Source organism: Lemur catta, chromosome 16, assembly GCF_020740605.2.
Source record: "Lemur catta isolate mLemCat1 chromosome 16, mLemCat1.pri, whole genome shotgun sequence".
NCBI lineage: Eukaryota > Metazoa > Chordata > Mammalia > Primates > Lemuridae > Lemur > Lemur catta.
The window spans coordinates 56,133,273-56,152,471 of NC_059143.1; the positions used below are offsets into that span (position 1 = coordinate 56,133,273).

At 39.1% G+C, this 19,199-nt stretch overlaps 2 long non-coding RNA genes across 8 annotated transcripts in view; one reads left to right on the forward strand and one right to left on the reverse strand.

The window, feature by feature from the left end:
- LOC123621786 overlaps positions 1 to 19,199 on the forward strand; it is a 63,882-nt gene that overhangs the window by 42,299 nt on the left and 2,384 nt on the right. The window contains exons 7-9 of one of the 7 annotated variants that reach the window (XR_006729247.1): positions 7,492 to 7,633; positions 10,006 to 13,738; positions 16,293 to 16,866. This is a non-coding gene — a long non-coding RNA (uncharacterized LOC123621786). Of the gene's footprint in view, positions 1 to 2,726; positions 2,851 to 5,813; positions 5,932 to 7,491; positions 7,634 to 10,005; positions 13,928 to 16,292; positions 16,867 to 19,199 lie in introns of those variants that run through there. The other 6 variants (XR_006729252.1, XR_006729246.1, XR_006729250.1 and 3 more) reach the window with 6 other exon arrangements.
- Positions 8,437 to 19,199, reverse strand: part of LOC123621788 — a 31,622-nt gene continuing 20,859 nt past the window's right edge. Inside the window, exons 2-3 of the long non-coding RNA XR_006729258.1 lie at positions 15,493 to 15,627; positions 8,437 to 8,690 (exon numbers count right to left, since the gene is read on the reverse strand). This is a non-coding gene — a long non-coding RNA (uncharacterized LOC123621788). The remainder of the gene's footprint in view (positions 8,691 to 15,492; positions 15,628 to 19,199) is intronic.

Below are 19,199 nucleotides of genomic sequence, written 5' to 3' on the forward strand. Positions count from 1 at the left end.
TGCTTACTAAGTCCTACTGAAGGCCTTACTTGCTTTTCTTGGTAAGATTTACGAGTTTAAGATTGAAAAGCCTGTAACTTAAACTATATTTTAATCCCTGTTCCGTGTTACAGATCTAATTTACAGGGTACAAAAATGGCAAACAGAAAAGTAACTTAAATGAATAGCTGGAATCTACGTAAACTGCTAAGGTGTAAGTGAATAGATAAGATAAAGTAGGTAAATACAAATGAATAAAATTTTCCTATAATTTAAAATCTTAAAGTCATTATGTTAATTTAAAAGATAGTCATAAAATGTTTGGATCGTTTATAAGGTAAAAGACTACAACATAGGTTCTTAAACATAAGCTTAAAGCTTGTACCTTGTTATCTTTGTATTTAGGAATGCCAATAAAATGGGTGACTAACACTTCAAAGTTACTTTAACTTCCTAGGTTTTTCTAAGAGTTGACGTGATCATCTGTATATGTGTGTAATTAAAACTTGTAGATGAAAGGAAAATAATTCCATACCAAATTTTTTAATGAAAATACCGTAAGATATAAGTATTTTGTGAAAAGATGATTTTGTCTAATTCACTGATCTTTGAAACTAAACTTCAATATGTCAGTGGTCATTAAAAATTAAGTGGATATAAAAGTTAAAGGTCATAAAATTTGGCCATAGATGCCATCTCTCTGACATATTTTGGCCAAAACGGGGGGGCTTGTCAACTAAAATAAAATTTTGAGACTTCCCCCGCCGCCTATAACCTGTGAGCTCCCGCCTGCTTCAAGATGTCCCACCTCTTCGGGCCAAACCGATGTGTGCCTCCCACATATAGATTTGACTTTACCTGTGACCCCTGTCTCCCTGAAATGTATAAAACCAAAGTAGAACATACCGGCCACAGTGAGTCCACTTGCTCAAGGCCTCTTGGTCTTGGTTCCAGGTCATAAGCCTCAAATTTGGCTCAGATTAAATCTCTTTCAAATTATGTTACAGAGTTCGGTTTGTTTTCCCTTGACGAGATTGATTCCCGGGCTTGGGGCTCAGGGCTGAGGGAAGACTCAGGACCACAGAAGGAGCAGCCCGAACTCGGCACCGAGTGCTGGCACGGCCCCTTTGGGCCCTCCGACTCCGAGCTTCTCCTCTGGTGGGACTGGTGGGTCGTCCCCAGCGCCGTTTTTGGTTGATGGTCTTGGTTTACTCTGAGCTGGTTCTTTTCCTAGGATTTGTTGTTCGGGATCCTAACTTAGATTTGGAGGTGCATCCTAAAGGGTCTTCTTCCTTTTCTTCTTACGCTAAAATTAAATTTCTTTTGTTTACAAGGAGTTTATGGCATTTGCTACCACAGCCTAAATGGACTAAGATAGTATCTTTCTAGCTTCATTTCCTACTATATATCTTCTTTCTTGCATCCCTTCACGCTATGTAATGGTAATCCTGCTTCCTACAATGCATCCTAATTCCTTAGCACTTTGTATTCACATTCACAATGTAGCATTCTTTCTCTTCCCAAAATGATCTAGATAAATCCTATTTGGCTTTCAGGCCCAGCTCACATGACACTTTGGGGCCCAAAATACCCAAATAGGAGTAATGTAACTCCTCCCTCATTACTTATACTTTTATTAAAAACCAAAGGGCTTACACTTCCAGAAACCTAGCTATTTCATGTCTTAGGGAGGATGGCTTGTTATTCTGAATAGAGTATCAATATATCTCACTAAAATTTCTTTTTGCGCCAAAAATAAGATTCTCAAACTCACTCTGAGTAGTCCAGTTGCCTCAAATTTCAGTTTAAGATTATACTTGTCAGGAGGGAAAATGAGACCATAAAGTAAATCATTCAAGCACCTAGTTGGCCTGAGCACTAGGAATAGCAGGACTAAAGCACAGCTGCTGCCTATAGGAACTCATATTCCACAAGGAGAAAGAGGTCAGCACACAATAACAGGGTGATGGATTGTGAAAGCCAAGGAGACAGACACAGGAAAATGACAACCTAAAAGTGCAGGAGCCAGTGAGTTAGGGAAAGTTCACAGATTAAAAGATTTCATAGTAATCCATTTTCCTAAAGAACAGATGGAGAGAAAATAGGAAATGACTAACATTCTATGAGAATATGATTATTGGGATTTAGTTTTGACTAGAATGTCTGTCCCTCTAGGAGACCAACATTTAGCTTGTTGCGTATTATGAAGCAATGTTTTTAATAAATGTACTGCAAACCACATGTAATCCAACTCAATGCACAAAACCAACTGAAATCTCAAGCTATTTTGAAATGGGAAGGAGAAAATTTGCAAATATAAGGTTTTCCCAACTAAAGCAGAGAAGGCAAGACATATGAACCTTTTGGAAGGTATTAAAGAGGCTGTCACAATCTGACCGCGAAGCAAGGTCATTGTCAGTCCTCAAATGCCCTTGGTCTCTGCCTCAAAAAAAAAAAAAAATCATTTTTTTCCAAGTTACAATAGTCAAGCCTGTAAATAAATATTTTTAAATTTCCGAAGCTGTATCTCCCCACTAAAAGATGCTCAAAATTAAAAAAAAAATCGAAATATTTTTTAGCTACTTTTGTCAAAAAGCTAAATATTTTGTAAGGTCTCAGTATGCATGTCGGCCCTCTCTTTATCACGCTGTAACACACCATCTCTTGGGTTTTGCCGTGACAGTAGGTAACAAGGCTTCCAGGCTCTCTTCAACGCCTCCAAGCTCCCCTTTCTCCAAACACAAAAGGAAGAAGAAAACTACAAATCCCCATCTGCCCACCCTGCAGTTCCTGGGAAGAGACCGTCCTCAAATTGTTCCTGCTTAGACCCCTGAAGCCTGGAGAAGGAGATGGGGACAGGTGTGGCAGCGGGTGAGGAAGGACGTCCAACGAGGGGACAGACAGGAGAAGGGACATGGAGAGGAGGGTTCAGCGGAGATAAAACAGTGAGGGGGATGAGAAGGAAGAGCAAAAAAACAGGGAGAAAGGAGTGAGGATCACAGGAGAGAGAAAGATAAAATGGAAGAGAAAAAGAAGGAAGGGTCAGGGTTAAAGGACGGGGAGACGGTGGCAAAGAGAACGCGGAAAGGCTGTCACTGGGAAGGGAGGTTAAGGCGGTGCCACCTACAGGGCTTTACCCCAGCAGGTGAATGGGCTGCACGGGGAAGGGGGAACTGGAAATCGAGCGGGTGGTAGCAAGGGGCTCTGGGCAAAGGCAGGAGCCTGAGGGGGACGCCTGAGCTAGGGAGCAACAGGCACGCGGGGGATGCGGGGGCGGCGGCGGCGGCGGCTGCGCCGGCCCGATCCTCGGGCACAGCCTCTGCCCCGGGTGCGGCGGTGGCCGGACCGGAGCCCGCCCCCAGGCTGAGCTGGTGCTGGGGCTCCGGGCTCGTGCCCCAGCCTCGGCCTCTTTCCCTCAGAAGCTGGAAGTGCCGCGACCACAGCCGGCAGTGGAGCGAAAGCTCCGCCCCACGAGAGCTGCGCCTGCGCGTTCCTGTTTCCGTTGCCGGGTCCTGGGGTCTGTGTCACTGAGTAGCCGGCAGAGGGCAGGCTTCTAATTGTTGAGAGCCCCAGAGTGTCTGAGCGTGTCCAAGGGGGTTGTTGCGGACCTGTCACCTGGGCACTGCTTGGTGAAGCCTGGGGGACTCCAGGGGACTGCCACAGTGGGTATGGGGAGCAGCCCTGCTCCGATGGCCAGGAGCCTGATCTAAGACCAGGAGGGAACACTGGGTACCGACTCCCAGCCCAGGCATCTTCCATCCCATCCCTCCATCCCCCTCGCCTGTGAGAAACTGGAACCCGCATATATTGCTGATGAGAGTGAAAAATGGTGCAGCTATTGTTGAAACACTTTGGTGGTCCCTCAAAAGGTTAAGCATAGAATTACCTACTGTATGACCCAGCAAGTCCACTTACAGGTGTGTAACCAAAAGAATTCAGAACAGAGATTCAAACTTACATTTGCATACTAGTGTTCATAGCAACTGTATTCACGCTAACCAAAAGGCAGAAACATACCAAATGTCCATCAACAGATGATAAATGGATAAAGAAAATGTGGCAGGTACACAGAGAGGAATATTACTCAGCCATGAAAAGGAATGGAGTTATATGACACCTGCTACAGCATGGGTGAATCTTGGAAACATGATAAATGAAATAAGCCAGGCACAAAAGGACAAATACCATATGATTCCACTTCTGTGAAATATCTAGAATAGGCAGATTCATACAGACAAGGTATGTTAGAGGTTACCCGGGGCTGAGGGCAGGGGAAATGGGAGTTATCGCCTAATGGTTACAGAGCTTCCGGTTGGTTTGATGAGAAAATTGGAAATATATAATGATGATGGTTGCACAGCATTGTGAATTTACTTAATGCCAGTGAACTACACTTACAAATGGTTACAGTGGCAAATTGTGTATATCAGAAGAAAAATAGGTTTAAAGTGAAATACTTTTTAAGATACATAAAAGCTGAAAGAATCAATCAGCAACACACTCTTAAAATGTTAGACGTACTTTAGGCAGGAGAGAAATGATACCAGATGAGATTATGTTTAGAGATCTGCCCATGGTAACCAAATGGGTAGTATATGTGACTTTTTTTCTTTTTAAAACGTCTTTAAAAGATAATTGACTCTTTAAACAAAAATAACAATAATGAAATTGGGGCGTATAACACATGTGTAAGTAACATGTATGGCAATACCATAGAGACCCGAGGGGAAGCGACGGAAGTGTGGAGCATTCTGTATGGCTCTTACGCAGCACAGAAAGTGGTGTCATATCACTGGAAGGTAGAAACCAACGGTATTGCATGTAAAGTGCCCAGTCCCTTGCCCTTAGTCCTACAAAAGTAATTCTTGCTCCTTGGTATAGGTTACCCCTCTGAGCTTTCACCCCACTATTTGTGCAGCTGGAGCACGGAGCTTTGTTACGAGAACTTAATAGAAGATGCGGCGGCCACGTGAGCGCCAGGGGAGGCGAGGCCTCTGGAGTCTGCGGGTCCCCTGTGCACAGCGGCCGCTGTACGGCAGGACAAGCCCTCACCCCGCCCGCATCTCCACCTGCGCACCTAGAGAATCATTAAAGCCAGTGCCATGTGGCTGTGTTGCGGGTAAATGAGATAATGCAAACCTCATAAGTGCTCGTTCACCTCGCTTCTCCTCCCTCCCAGGTATGGGGAGGCACCGTCTTACCAGGGGGAGCCCTGTGCCACCATCACATGTTGCAGTGGCCACGCAACAACATGGAGGACGACTCAGCCATGCTGAGACAACACATACATATACAGAAAATGACTAAATAACAACATCAAAATGAGTACCTTAGTTGAATTTGGGTAGAGAAATTGTAGGTGGTTATTTTTCTGTTTTTCTATTTTCCGAGTATCCTATTATATGGTTATGTTACTTTTAGAAATGTAATATTTCATGGCAAACAAATATTTTACTTTAAAATTGCATTGAACAAAAAGTGTTAAACTTCAAAACCTAAACGGCATCTTTATAGATTCTCTATCAAATGGAGTTAATTTTTAAATTCTAGAGTATATTCTGAAGCACTAGGTTCTTCTTAATTCTAACACTCAACCTGGGACAAATAATTTACTCTGAGAGCTGCATTCTTCACCTATAAAGTGGGGCTAGTTTTAACTCACAGTTGTGAGGATGAAATGAGATAATATGTAAGTACCATGGAGATGATCATGTTTTGAAAACTTCAAGGTTTGGAAAGATATAAATATAAACCCATTAAATACCAGAAGAAAAAGTTTTAAATGTTTAGTAGCTTGAACTCCAACATTAGATAGACCTATATTCAAATTTTAGCTCTGCCACCAACAACCTGGATGACTTTGGGCAACTACTTCACCTTCTCACTACAGTACCTTCTCAGCAGTGTGGGAGTAATGACCACATGCCTGCGTTGCTGTGAAAATTAAATGAGGTAAGTAACTTATATATAGCACAGTGCTTGTCACAAAATAATGGCTCATTTAATGTTACCAATTATTATAATCCTCCTTAAAACCACTTCTGCAGTTAATGAAACTGAATATTATTATTGTCTCAATCACTGTTTCACATTAAGATACAAAAATAGAAAAGACATATTCACTACTCTTAAGGTTCTCACAATCAATAAAAGAAATGGAAATATATTTCAAAGATCATAGGAGACTTCAATAACTAATAAAATCAAATTTTATATCTATTACTATGAGAATAAAGACAAAGGGGAACAGGATTGGTTACAATGAGGAATGTATCAAAAATCTCAAAGGAGATGATATTTTAGTTGGATCTTGAAAGACTGGGTATGATTTTGTCCATTAATGAAGGAAAAATACAAAATTAAAAATCCAAGCCAGGCATCATGGCACATGCTTGTAATCCCAGCTACTCAGGAGGGTGAGGTGGGAGGATCATTTGAATCCAAGAGTTTGAGTCCAGGCTGGGCAACCTAGCGAGATCCCATCTCTTAAAAAAAAAAAAATCTATAGAGTGCTCAGGCCATTGAGACTTGTCTCATCAGATGGAACACAGAGGGGAAAGGCTGGCTGTAAAAAGAAGAAATATTATGATCTAATTGTGAAGAGCTTTATAAAAATGCCTTGCTCCATTATTTGGACTTTATGCACAGTAGGGAAATCAAAAGAGGATTTAAGAACACAATCAGACCTAAAATTTAGAAAAATAACTGGTAAAATTAGGTTGACTTAACAGTGTCAGGAAAGACTTCCCAGGGATGACATTTGGAAGAAGAGTCTGGGAAGGTCATCCCAGGTGGCCTGTGGGAGACACAGACCTGAGGACCTGCCAAGCGCATCTCCGGCTTCTGGAGCGTAGCAGAGTGGGGGCGGCGGAGGTGATGTGGAAGACACGGGCCAAGACAATGACACCTTTGCCCAGGAATGTTGGCTTTGAGGGCAAGAGAGAAAGGCCTGCAATGGTAGAGCGATCTGAGAAGATGACGTTGTGGAAAAACAGGGGCTGGAGGAACAGGCAGGAAATCACAAGGGTGAAAACTCAGCCCAGAAGAGGGAAGAGCAGATGGACTCAAGAGACATTTGAGGGGACCATTCAGTCTAGCCTGGGAGGGAAAAAAATGAGTATGTTCTATTTTTAGCATTTTTCTATTCAAAAAGCACTCACTATTCCCCTCTACCTATGGATTAAAATGTCAATGCTAGCATTCAAGGCCTTCCTAGTCTGACCTCTCTGCCTTTTTATCCACTTTCCTTACACCCCACGGTCCCTCTACTTGGACTGTCCTCTCTGCCACGTCAAACCCCATCCGATGACTGAGGCCTGACTAATTCCATGCCACCCACAAGGCCTTCCGAGCTCTCCTGGTGCCTCTCCCCTCAAACAAAGCCTCCAGTGTTGTAAATTAACAAACCCTCATCATGTGGTAACGACCCTCTCCTATTACTAGGTACTACTGTCTGATTCTTTAACAGCTGTTTACAGTTCTGTGTGCCTTGTCTGTATGTTTCCTTCATAGAACTGCAAAGAAATGTCAAGCACATGAATACAGCTAGACAATCCAAGGCAAGATGAATGTCAGAAGATTTTGGCTTCCTGGAAAAAACTCACCATGGACTTTGGTTATTCAGAATTAGCTACTTCTTCTGTAAGGCTATCAGGTAAAATAAAATAGTAATGATAACAGTGGTAAAGTATACCTGCCAATCCACTTTCACAATAAGATACATAAGAATAAATCCATATAGATTGAAAGGAGAATACAATGAGTAATTCCATGAAGAATCCTTGGAATTACATAAGCAGCATAATAACAGGTAGTTTTTCAAACTAACTTATTTACAAAGAAGTAACTTAGGAATGGCCATTCTCCTCCTCTAATAATTCTAAGAGAGAGAGACATAGCAAACTTTAACTTAAATAAACAGTTTCTGGAAATTGGGCTTCAACAAGTGAAATTATAATACATAAAAAAAAATAATATGTACCTAGTTGCAACTTCAAAGTCAAGCTACACACGAAGAGGACTTACAGTTTGGGCTTACGTATATCTGTAGCAACAGGAAGAACTCCAGGAGAACTCAGAAATTTCAATGCCAAACATGTCACAAGAGGTCAGAGGTCACATTTTTCTAACTTGGGTTTGACCCTAAAGTAAGCAATACATGTAATTAATTGATGCCCTATTCTGAAACATTAACTTGATTGGGACTAGTCTACCAATCTGCTGTTAGTGTAATCATGCTAGTCACAATGTGATCACCTCTAAAAACACAAAGTCAAAGTTACTCAAGACAGAAAGGAAACATATAGGTTGCCTATTTTGATTGCTTTTTCCCAGTAGTCAATAAAAAGTAAGTTAACCTCCCCAATCACACTGCCTAGCTAATAATGCCAGTAGAGACTAGTAAAAAATCTGTATCTGTCTCAAAAGCATGTCTTTAAACTATAACTGTTACTTAAAATGATTATAAACTTCTAATGCCATGTTATAATTACCCAAATTAGATGTGCATAATTTGTTTGGATTAAAGAAAAGGAAGTGATATATGTAACTTCATTTTATTGGACATTAAACTACACATGACATTTAGAGAAATAACATGAGAATGAGTTATGAATCATATTAGGAATCTGCATGATTGAAGGCTTAAATTTCACTTGTTACTGATTCTTTGTTCTTTGATTCTTCACCCTTTACATCTCTTGATTGGAAATCTGTAAAACAGGGGCATCATCTGAAGCATAAAAATATTTTATAAATATTTAATAGAAATGTTGAGTAACTGAGTATTTCAAAGCTTTAATGACACCTATCCAAATTACATAAAAGTGATGAATTCATGTGACAACTACAGTGTTTACAGACATTTAAACTGAAAAGAGGACTACTATTATCATGCGTATCTTCATGCAACCCTCAACTGACTACTGTATTTCCTTTTTTAATAATGACTCATTTGTTTCAATTTTACGATGATTAAACATTAGAAGACATCCTTCCATTTCTAGAAATGTAAAACGTTTTTACTGAGAGGCCAAAATTCGTGCTTATTTAGTTCCCAAATGAAGTCATCTATAGAATTTATGTTATCATTAATTTATAAACATGAGCTGTAAATCAGAGGGACAGCTTCACCATTAATCAAAACATCAGACTTAATCCCAGATATGTATTTTGAGCTCAGATTGATCTTTTTAGTAAAAATACTTTCCATAGCAAAATAATAAAACCTGTGAAAGAAGTTTCCCTTAGGTATATATTTTTAAAGATTTGAATTATTGAATAAATCTCAGCAGTGATTCTGTAACTTACAGCACCTTTCCTACTTTCTTGGATACAGCACTAGCAGTTCTTTTAAAAAAGGAAAATTAAAAGAAAATGGTAAAAAGGACTCAGAACACTCTTTCCTGGGGAGGTATCATGGACAGGTACTGCTATGAACTCTGAATGTTGGATATCATCATACTTAGGTGGAATAAACATCTAGAATGAACACAGATACATTCTCCTATTTTTTTATTGAGATAAGAAGATTATTATTAGTTCCAATTAGCCAGGCATGGTGGCGCATGTCTGTAGTCCCAGCTACTCGGGAAGGAGAGGCAGTAGGATTGCTTAAGCCCAAGAGTTTGAGGTTGCTGTGAGCTAGGCTGATACCACGGCACTCACTCTAGCCCAGGCAACACAGCGAGACTCTGTCTCAAAAAAAAAAAAACAAAAAGATTATTATTAGTTCCTAAGAGTTCAATCAATTATGAGGATCTGAGGCTTAACTACTTTAAAAGGCCAGAAATTCTACTCATGGAATTTCCTTTTAAAATTGCAATGTAAGTCTTACAACATTCAGGATTCTGTATTTGATGATGAGATTGCTGTGGATTTTGAGGTGTCCAGTGTTATATACAAAATGAAGAACATGCCTTGGGTTTGTTTCTGCTAAAAGGGATTTTTTTTATTGCTTTTAGCTCTGCTTTTGAACTTCAGAAAATATCCAGTGCCTTTAGCAACAAATTTTTTTTTTTTTTAAAGATAAATCACAAGATTGTTGTCAGCTGGGAAGATGGTGGAGGTAACAGTTTTAAACTCACCCCTGAACCTCCTAGACAGAGTTACTGGAAGAGAAGCAAACAAAACAAAGCAAAAGGCCCTGGGACAACATATACAGTACCAAAAAAATTAAGTGATAAGGAGTCCTGTGAATCCCAAAATTTGAGCAGTCAGGACAAATCTGCAAGAGCTACAGTTGCAATTGGTACTGACAGCTACGGAGGACAAGGAGGGACACAGTGGGGAATCTAGGGGAGCTGAGCACAGGAGGACCAACCTTGCAGCTGCAATGGACAGGGTGAGACACCCTCACGTGAGACGATTCACAGTAATGCACGGATCCATGGTAAAGTCCTCAGGAGCTGGAGCATGACAGTCCTCTGAACACCCAAAATTAGGCAAAGCTCCCTTCCAGGACAAAGCCCCACATTAGAGATAAGTGTGAGGAATTAAAATATCAAATACTACTGGAGTCAGTTAAAAAGACCTTTAGTATAAGAAAGGGTGGTTCAAAGAAAAATGGGGGAAAGATAGAGAAAAACCTAGGAAATCTCAAGAAATATGAGGCCATATTTTTAGCACTTCACAAAACTGGCATAAGAAGAGCATTAGAGCCATAAATCTAGTAAAAGGATTCAGACCCACTTCTACCTGCTACAAGTTTGGGAAAACAGATTTTCACACCAGAATGACAACAGGAAGGACTGCGGCTCACAGGACAGAGTGACACCCTTAGATGAAGGCATGTCAGAAAGATACACCTGCAAAACCGAAGAAAACCAGGATCCACTGTTTCAAGAAATGAGAAAAGACATTAAGAAAATGATATAATAGGAATGCTGTAAATCAGAATTAGAAAAACTCAGGAATGGGTTAAACATTTGAAGTAAATGGAAAAGAAATCACTTCAGAAGTGAAGTCTAAACTAGAAGCTACACAAGAGTGATTATACAGCAGATAATATCAGATAAACGTAAGTTGCAAAGAATGAAAAAATTAAAAATCAAAAAGAAAAAAGATGAAAAGAATTCAATTGAAAATTACAAACAGAAGACAGGAAAAGAAGACTGAACACACTAAGACAGGCCTCAAATAATATAAACTAAATATATATAATAGTAATATAATCTTAACTATATATAATATAATTTTGTTTCTTATTCTCAGATAGCTGTGTATATAATGTTGCATAAAATATTGACTAATTATATGATATTCTAAAATTTTATTGTTCATGATATCCACAATTCTCACCATGTCAGAGAGGAGGTAAGATTTTTGATGGAAGAGATACATAAAACCCAGTAGCCATAAATTTCAATGGAAAATATCAGTATGAATTAATGAGGTGTTTTTATCTTTTAAAAGTATATTGATTTCCTAACTCTGTCCATTCCAAGGCCTAGAGAGACAACACAGTAGCAACACGGAGTGGCCAGAAAGTACTCTTGAAATACAATTTCAAACTAAAAGAAACCGGAGCCCTTGGAAGAAAGCAGTGGTTTAGGATGTGTACAAAATGGGCCTTAAACCTTGTCACCCGAGAAAGCAGGAACAAACTTTGGGATCCAACACAGAGGCCCCCACTGGTCAAAGATGGGAAAACCTCAGCATCAGAAAGGATTTTGTCAAAAAATGACAACTAAAAGAAAAAACCTAGCTGGTTACCACTGAAGGATGCTATTTTGAAAACTGGTAAATACATAAAAAGAAGGAATTAAACACTTCTCCTACTTTTCCCATGTGAACCATACCACAGCATAACCAAATAGCAGATAATGGGAAGCCTATGTCCTTACAGAGGCATTCCAGTTCGCAAAGGAAAGAAAATTAGATTACCACCATTTTGCAATTCTTAATGAATTACTGGATCTAGCATCAATAGCTACATATATCACAAAACGAGATAACTGACACGTGTGCCTCCTGAAAACACAACTTTCCGCAGCCTGTGCAACAGCCTCGACCCACCCCACAGCCTCTGGACCAACCATCAATTTCCGGGAAATACAGAGGACTGAGCAGCAGGTCAAACTGGACCACAGAGCTGCGATCCTCAAAAGCCAGACTACGAGAAACCAAATGACCCAGTTTCCCCAATCAATAAATCCCAAATGAAAGCCACAACAAAAAAGATGAATGAGAAATCCACAGATCAAAACAGAAACAAGCAGAATGAAGCCATTATACCAAAGTAAATGATAATGTTTAGGATGCAGGATGCAGGATAGCCTAAGAGGGAGTCACACCAACTCCCATAACTTTGAATGCATGACTAAAACTATGTAGCTTTCAATTTTTTTTACAATGGAGTCACCAGTCAAAATAAAGAGTGAAACTTAATGACTACATATGCAATCCTAACAATAATTCTTCTGCAGCCTTCTGTAACTTCAGCCATTTCTAAAGTTTAAAAGACACGTCTATGTTGAGACTTACCTGTAAATAAGCAGAACAACTTGACTTAAAATGAATCCAAGGCTTGAGAGTGCAGAATAGGCATATCAGGCTTTACAGCAAAAGATCAGAGTGCCTGTCCTCATCCCACGCCACTTCCTAACTGACCTCAGGCAAGCGCAACAGGCAAGAAAGTTGACATTAACCAAGAAGCAAAGGCACTGGGTCAGGCAGTTCTCTGCACAGTCCCCCCTGGAGCCAACTGTCCAGCAGGGAAATAGTTACGACTGTGACTGATGTTGGGAAAAAAGCACAGAACACTGAGACGTGAGCCACTGTGATGGGAGGAAATATGGCACAGCTCTCAGAGGGGATGAGGCAGAGGACACACGGGGAACCCCTCCTGAGCACTTAACCTCCGATTTTCTTCCTTTCTTTTCATCTATCTTTAGATGACACTAATAAAACTAAGACCATTTACTAGGTAAAATAAATTTATTGATATTTAATTAGGAACTATGGACCTCACAACATGAAGGAAAATAAGCCTTGGCATCATTTAAGGCTATACCGATGAAGCAAGGAGAGAAAGGAACACTTACCGAAAAGCCGCGATACAAAAGGAGAAGGTGTGTGCAATCCTGTTTAACAACCTTTGCATCTTTTGTCACAGTTTAACTTGCGCACACACGTACACACATAAGTGTTGCGATAATCCAACAGACGTCTGCACCCGGCACTGTGGGGTTAATTCTCTGACTCCCACACAGCAGGTGGTCACAATCTAACAGCAATATTTACTAGGAGAGTCTGACAGCTTCCTAGGGAACATCCCTAGAGCTTCTAGAAGGATGCTACACGTGAGAAAAAGGAATAGTCTGAAAAACTGAAATGTTTCAGTCAAGCTTACATGATTTTAATTTTTAAAAACAAATCCAAAGAACAGTATTTTATTTCAGCGGTCTTCTATGAGCAATTTGATATACAAAAACTGTTTTCTTAAAAGTCTCAACCATAAGAAAATACTTTTATTCTTTGAGATTTCTTTAAATGTTTTTATTATCAACATCACCTCTCTGTAATTTGTATTTAGCTACCACACCTCAAATTATTTGCTTTAATTAAAACTATAATAATTAAAACAATGTACTATTTATTTTATTCTTACTTTTCATACAGTATTATTTTGTTCCTTCCACTAACCTACAGGAGCTAAGAGTTGAACATGGTCAGCGTCAAAGTATTCTGAGGGTGAGTGTAGAGTCAGAGCCACACAGAGCCCGAACCCTTTCTCCATCTTCTGTTCCTTCCCTTGCAGGTAATTTTATGATCTTCTTCACCAGAATACAGGGAAGGGACAAAAATATATGGAATTCAATTTTGTTACTTATTAACAAAAGCCAACAAAAAGTGTTTAAGTGAGCTTTTGTAAATTATCTGTTTCCATTTTTACAAATAGCATTTAAAGAATATGGAGAAATAGGTATAAAGAAATTTTATCTAAATTAACAACAACAACAAAAAAACCAACCTCCAAACATTTAAAAAGATAAATTTGACTTTTTTTTTTTTGAGACAGAGTCTCACTCTGCTGTCCGGGCTAGAGTGCCATGGCATCAGCCTAGCTCACAGCAACCTCAAACTCCTGGGCTCAAACAATCCTCCTGCCTCAGCCTCCCGAGTAGCTGGGACTACAGGCATGCGCCGCCGTGTCCGGCTAATTTTTTCTATATATATATTTAGCTGTCCATATAATTTCTTTCTATTTTTAGTAGAGACAGGTCTTGCTCTTGCTCAGGCTGGTCTCAAACTCCTGAGCTCAAACAATCTGCCCACCTCGGCCTCCCAGAGTGCTAGGATAAATTTGGCTTTATTCCTTTAAAAATACCCAGAGAAACAAAATAAAACGAAGTTCTTATTTTAAGACATCCTTATAATTAGTATATAACAAGTAAATAGAAGAATCATGAATTAGTTTGATTTTTTTTTTTTTTTGTATCCTGAATCTTTGTCTACCAATATAAATAGCATTACAAACTGGGGTGGGGAGGAAATTTCTTTTTAAAAACTGAGTGGTTTGGCCAGGCGCAGTGGCTCATGCCTGTAATCCCAGCACTCTGGGAGGCCGAGGCGGGTGGATTGTTTGAGCTCAGGAGTTCGAGACCAGCCTGAGCAAGAGCGAGACCTGTCTCTACTAAAATAGAAAGAAATCATATGGACAGATAAAAATATATATAGAAAAATTAGCCGGCCATGGTGGTGCATGCCTGTAGTCCCAGCTACTTGGGAGGCTGAGGCAGAAGGATTGCTTTGAGCTCAGGAGTTTGAGGTTGCTGTGAGCTAGGCTGATGCCACGGCACTCTAGCCTGGGCAGCAGAGTGAGACTCTGTCTCAAAAAACAAAAAAATCAAAACCGAGTAGTTTATTTAATAATTTCTAAAATATAGAATGAAATTGTTAAAAATGCTGTCAGTGGGCTATGACCTAATACAATTTTGCTTTGTTTTGTTTTGAGGGTCTTTGAGGGGCTCTGTGGCCCCGGTTAGAGTACAGTGCCATCATCATAGCTCAGTGCAGCCTCCAACTCCTGGGCTAAGGTGACATCCTCCTGCCTCAGCCTCCCAAAGTGCTAGTATTACAAGCGTGAGCACACAGCCAAGTTGTTATTTACTTACTGCACATACCATGCTTGTCCTGTATTACAATGAGTAATGAACAGTATACTATTTTTAGACAGCTTCACTACATAAAAGCAAATGATTAACTAAAATCCATTTTAATAAAAGACCTAAATAAAGTTACCAAGAGTTAAAAATTCTGATAACTGCAAAACTATTATAAATAGTACATACTGATATTTTACTTATCTAATATTTATTTTATAAACACAAGTTGCTTGTGTATGTTTCTATATTTGTTTTTCTAACAACTATATACTCCTGCAAAGAAAGTGACTTCAGTCCTTTGTAATATATGTTGATTAGCATAATAAAGTATTTTTGGACTTTTCCCCCAAGGTCTCACATGAAATTTTACAAGGATTTTTTTGTTTGTTTGTTTAAATTTACTTACTTGGTAATACGGTCAATGTTGGCAATTTGCTTCTGGTTCCGTATAATCTCAATGGCTGCCCAAAGATGCTGGATAGCTTTTGTATCCGCCTGTCATCTTTTTGTTAAACGTGCCATGAGCTGTTTACTTCTTTAGCTGTAGTAATACATAAAAACATAAGGGAAAAAAAGATTACAAATGGAATTATTATTAACACAAGTGAGTAACATCATCAGTGCTTCTTGACTACTGATCATACCAAGGTAGCAGGTAGCTCTGCCAACTTTCTGCCTCATTCCCTACCATCCGCCTCATCACTTTCTTCATACAAGTTACCATTTGCTTCGTTACTTCATAAAAAGTGAGAGTCTAAAAATGAAAGGGTTAAGGTTTTCCCAAGGAGAACAAATGGCTACCTTATGCCAACATGTTTTTTTAAATAAATTTAAGTTTTATTCTAATGCACAGAAATGTTACAAGACAACATTTATCAATAATGCATTGTTTGTAATTTGATCAATAGAAAATGGAATTTAAATGCCCTAATTGTTTGTACTTTGGTTTATTATAATCATGGCTTAAAAAACCCAATTGTATATGCATATATTGATAAATGAAAGCATGTCAATAAAATAAAACCATGAACAGAAAATGCAAAAAGTATTAATAGTTACTTCTGGGGTAAGATGGGAAAAGCTGGCAAACAGGATACCAGAGGGCCACAAATTATTAGGAACAATCATATTCTTGAATAGATGTTAGTTTCAGGGGTATTTATTACATTATTAAGAAACAACATTGCTATTTTATTCAAATTTCAGTATTCTGGATTAACAGAAGAAAATAGTCACCTGACCTCCAGATGATTTTCCACCTGTGCCTGGCAAGACTGGGGAAAACCCTGGGGCTACACTCGGGTGTCTGATGACTGAGGGTTTCACAGAAGAGGCCTCTCCTGACTCAGCTTGGAGGGACTCGTCTGTTAGGAACAGCATGAGCCTAGGAAACCTTCACCACGAACCTTGTGTTAGATCATGAGCCCCAGCATTTGGGAACAACTGAAACATATCTCTAAATCTTACAGATTATAATACTGTTTAAATTCAAGGCCTTAAAAATACAGTAAACATTAAAGCTTCTGGGATTCCTAAAATCTCCTTGCCCGGACCTTTCCCGTCCCATAAGGGAAGAGAATGAGCGAGGGAAGCTCATTCTCAGCACTTCACTGTATTCCATGATTGCAACTGAGCCCTGTGAATCTCCTCTTTCCCCACCTCCACACTTCCTTTCACAGCCCCCTCAGTCCTCCCTTTCCTTGACAAACCCAAGTAAACCCCACAGTTCAACCAACTGTAGATCAAAAATATTTGAGAAAAAAATTGTATCTGTACTGGACATGTACAGACTTTCTTCTCTTGTCATTATTCCCTAAACCATGTAACAACTATTTGCATAACATTTACATTGCATTAGGTATTATAGGTATTATAAGTAATCTAGATATGATTTAAAGTAGATAAGAGGATGTGCATAGGTTATATGCAAATACTACACCATTTTATATCAGCGACTTGAGCATCCATGGATTTTGGTACCTATAGGAGGTCCTGGACCGAATCCCCCACTAAGGAACAAGGGACAAATGTATATGTATGTATGTATGTATACATGCACACACATACATACATACATATACACATAAACACAAAGATGAGTATACCAGCAGCAATGAGCATGCCAGACATCCAGACTTTGGTTTCTAAATACTATTCTCCTCAAAAGGAACCAGAGAAATGGCTAATTTCAGGGCTCAGGCAGGGAAAGTATTGAATAAGCCTAGAACATCATGTGCCATAAAGTATGGAAATTCCCAAAAGATCATGGAGATATGTCCAAATGACACTGGAGCTAACCAAGGGGCTCCCACTGGCTAAATGTGGGACAATTTGAACATCAAAGAAATGATATAATGAGAGCAATTGTCTATAACCCATTGAATAAAATAGGAACCTAGGAGCCCATACTGATATCAATTAATAAATAAATGGGGGGTGGATACAGAGGCAGGAAAGCTTTCCCTTACAATACAAGGTCAACTAATAAATGTAGAACGATGATGGAAGGGATGATTACCATTTGGTAACCCTTATAATAATTGTTTTGGTCAAGGAGCAAAACTGGATACTAATATAAATGGGTGAAAGTGTGATCAGGAACAGGATTTTTACATAGTTTCAAAATATCTCCAGACAATATTTATTCATTAACTTTCCATTGCAAAGTCTGGCAGATATCATCTTACCAAATGATAAGAGTAAATGTCATCAGCAATGGGACAAATCAACATCATGTGCCTTCTGATAGGATGCATTGAGAAGAACACAGCATCACTTCTGTGGTATTCCTGCCAAAAATGTATGTCCTGAGTACATTGGTGGTATAGCGGTGAGCACAGCTGCCTTTCAAAATGCATGTCCTAAATCCAGTCATGAGGAAACATCAGGCAAACACATACTGATAGACATTCTGCAAAGTAATTGGCCTGTCCTCTCCAAAATATCAAGGTCATGAAAGGAAGGAGAGACTCAGAACTGTTCAAGATAGAAGGAAACTAATGAGACATGACAGTTAAATGCAACATGTGATCCTATATTGGATCCTGGATCTATAAAAGACTTTATTAGAGAAAATCAGTAAAATTTGAATGAGGTTTGTGGATTAGAATGTGCTATTGCATTAATTTCCTGATTTTGATGGGCATAATGTGATTCATGTAGAAAAGTGTCTCTATTTTTTAAGAAACAGACATTGAAGTATTGAGGGGTCCTGTGACATCATATCTGTGACTTACTGTCCAAATGTTTCCAAAAAAAATGACTTGTATCTACAGAGAAAGAGAGTGATAAGGCAGATATGGTAAATTTCTAACAACTGGGAAATCAGGCTGAGGGAACACAGGATATCTTTGTACTGTTCTTGAAACTGTTTTGAAGAGTTTAATTATTTCCACTTTAACAGTTTTGAAATATTTTTAATAACCCTATTGTAACGTCCCCTTCAGCAATTTAATTCAAGATCAGTATAAAATAAGAGCATGAAGCTAATAAGAAATAAGTCATGCACAAAGGAAGAGAATTTATAAAGATAAATAGATAAGAGTTACTAAATATATTAAGACCTATGAATCTTGGATGCTATTTTTTAATTACATACTAAATTTTACTGTTAAAGAGCCATGGGGGGCCAGAAAAGTCCTAAGAGGTCTTTTCTTCATATATTTTTATATTAGGATCAAGAATAAAGTACAATGATCCCAAGAGGATTATGTATCAAAGAGTTCTTCTGGAGTTAACTCATATAAGGTTTTTATTTTATTTCGTCATAAAACAAGTCAAGCAAAAAAAAGCCTAGCTCTCTTTTTCTGCTGTGACAATGGGTCTGGTTGTCATCTGTGGCATATGTATCACACTCTGTAAACCTGTATCTTGCTCTTGCCCTATAATCCTATCTTTCTCTCCTCAATAAACCTCATTTCCATGCTTGCCTTACAAAAAAAAAAAAAAAAAGCCTAGAGAAAACATCACCAGGACTTAATTTTGGACGGGGAACGAGGGAGAGGCAAGTCTCAAGGACAAAGCTTCCATTTCTGGATTACACGGGGTACTGAAGTAAGGACTGTGGGATGAAGACTAAGTTTGCAGAAGGCAGTGGTATGTGCGTGTGTGTGC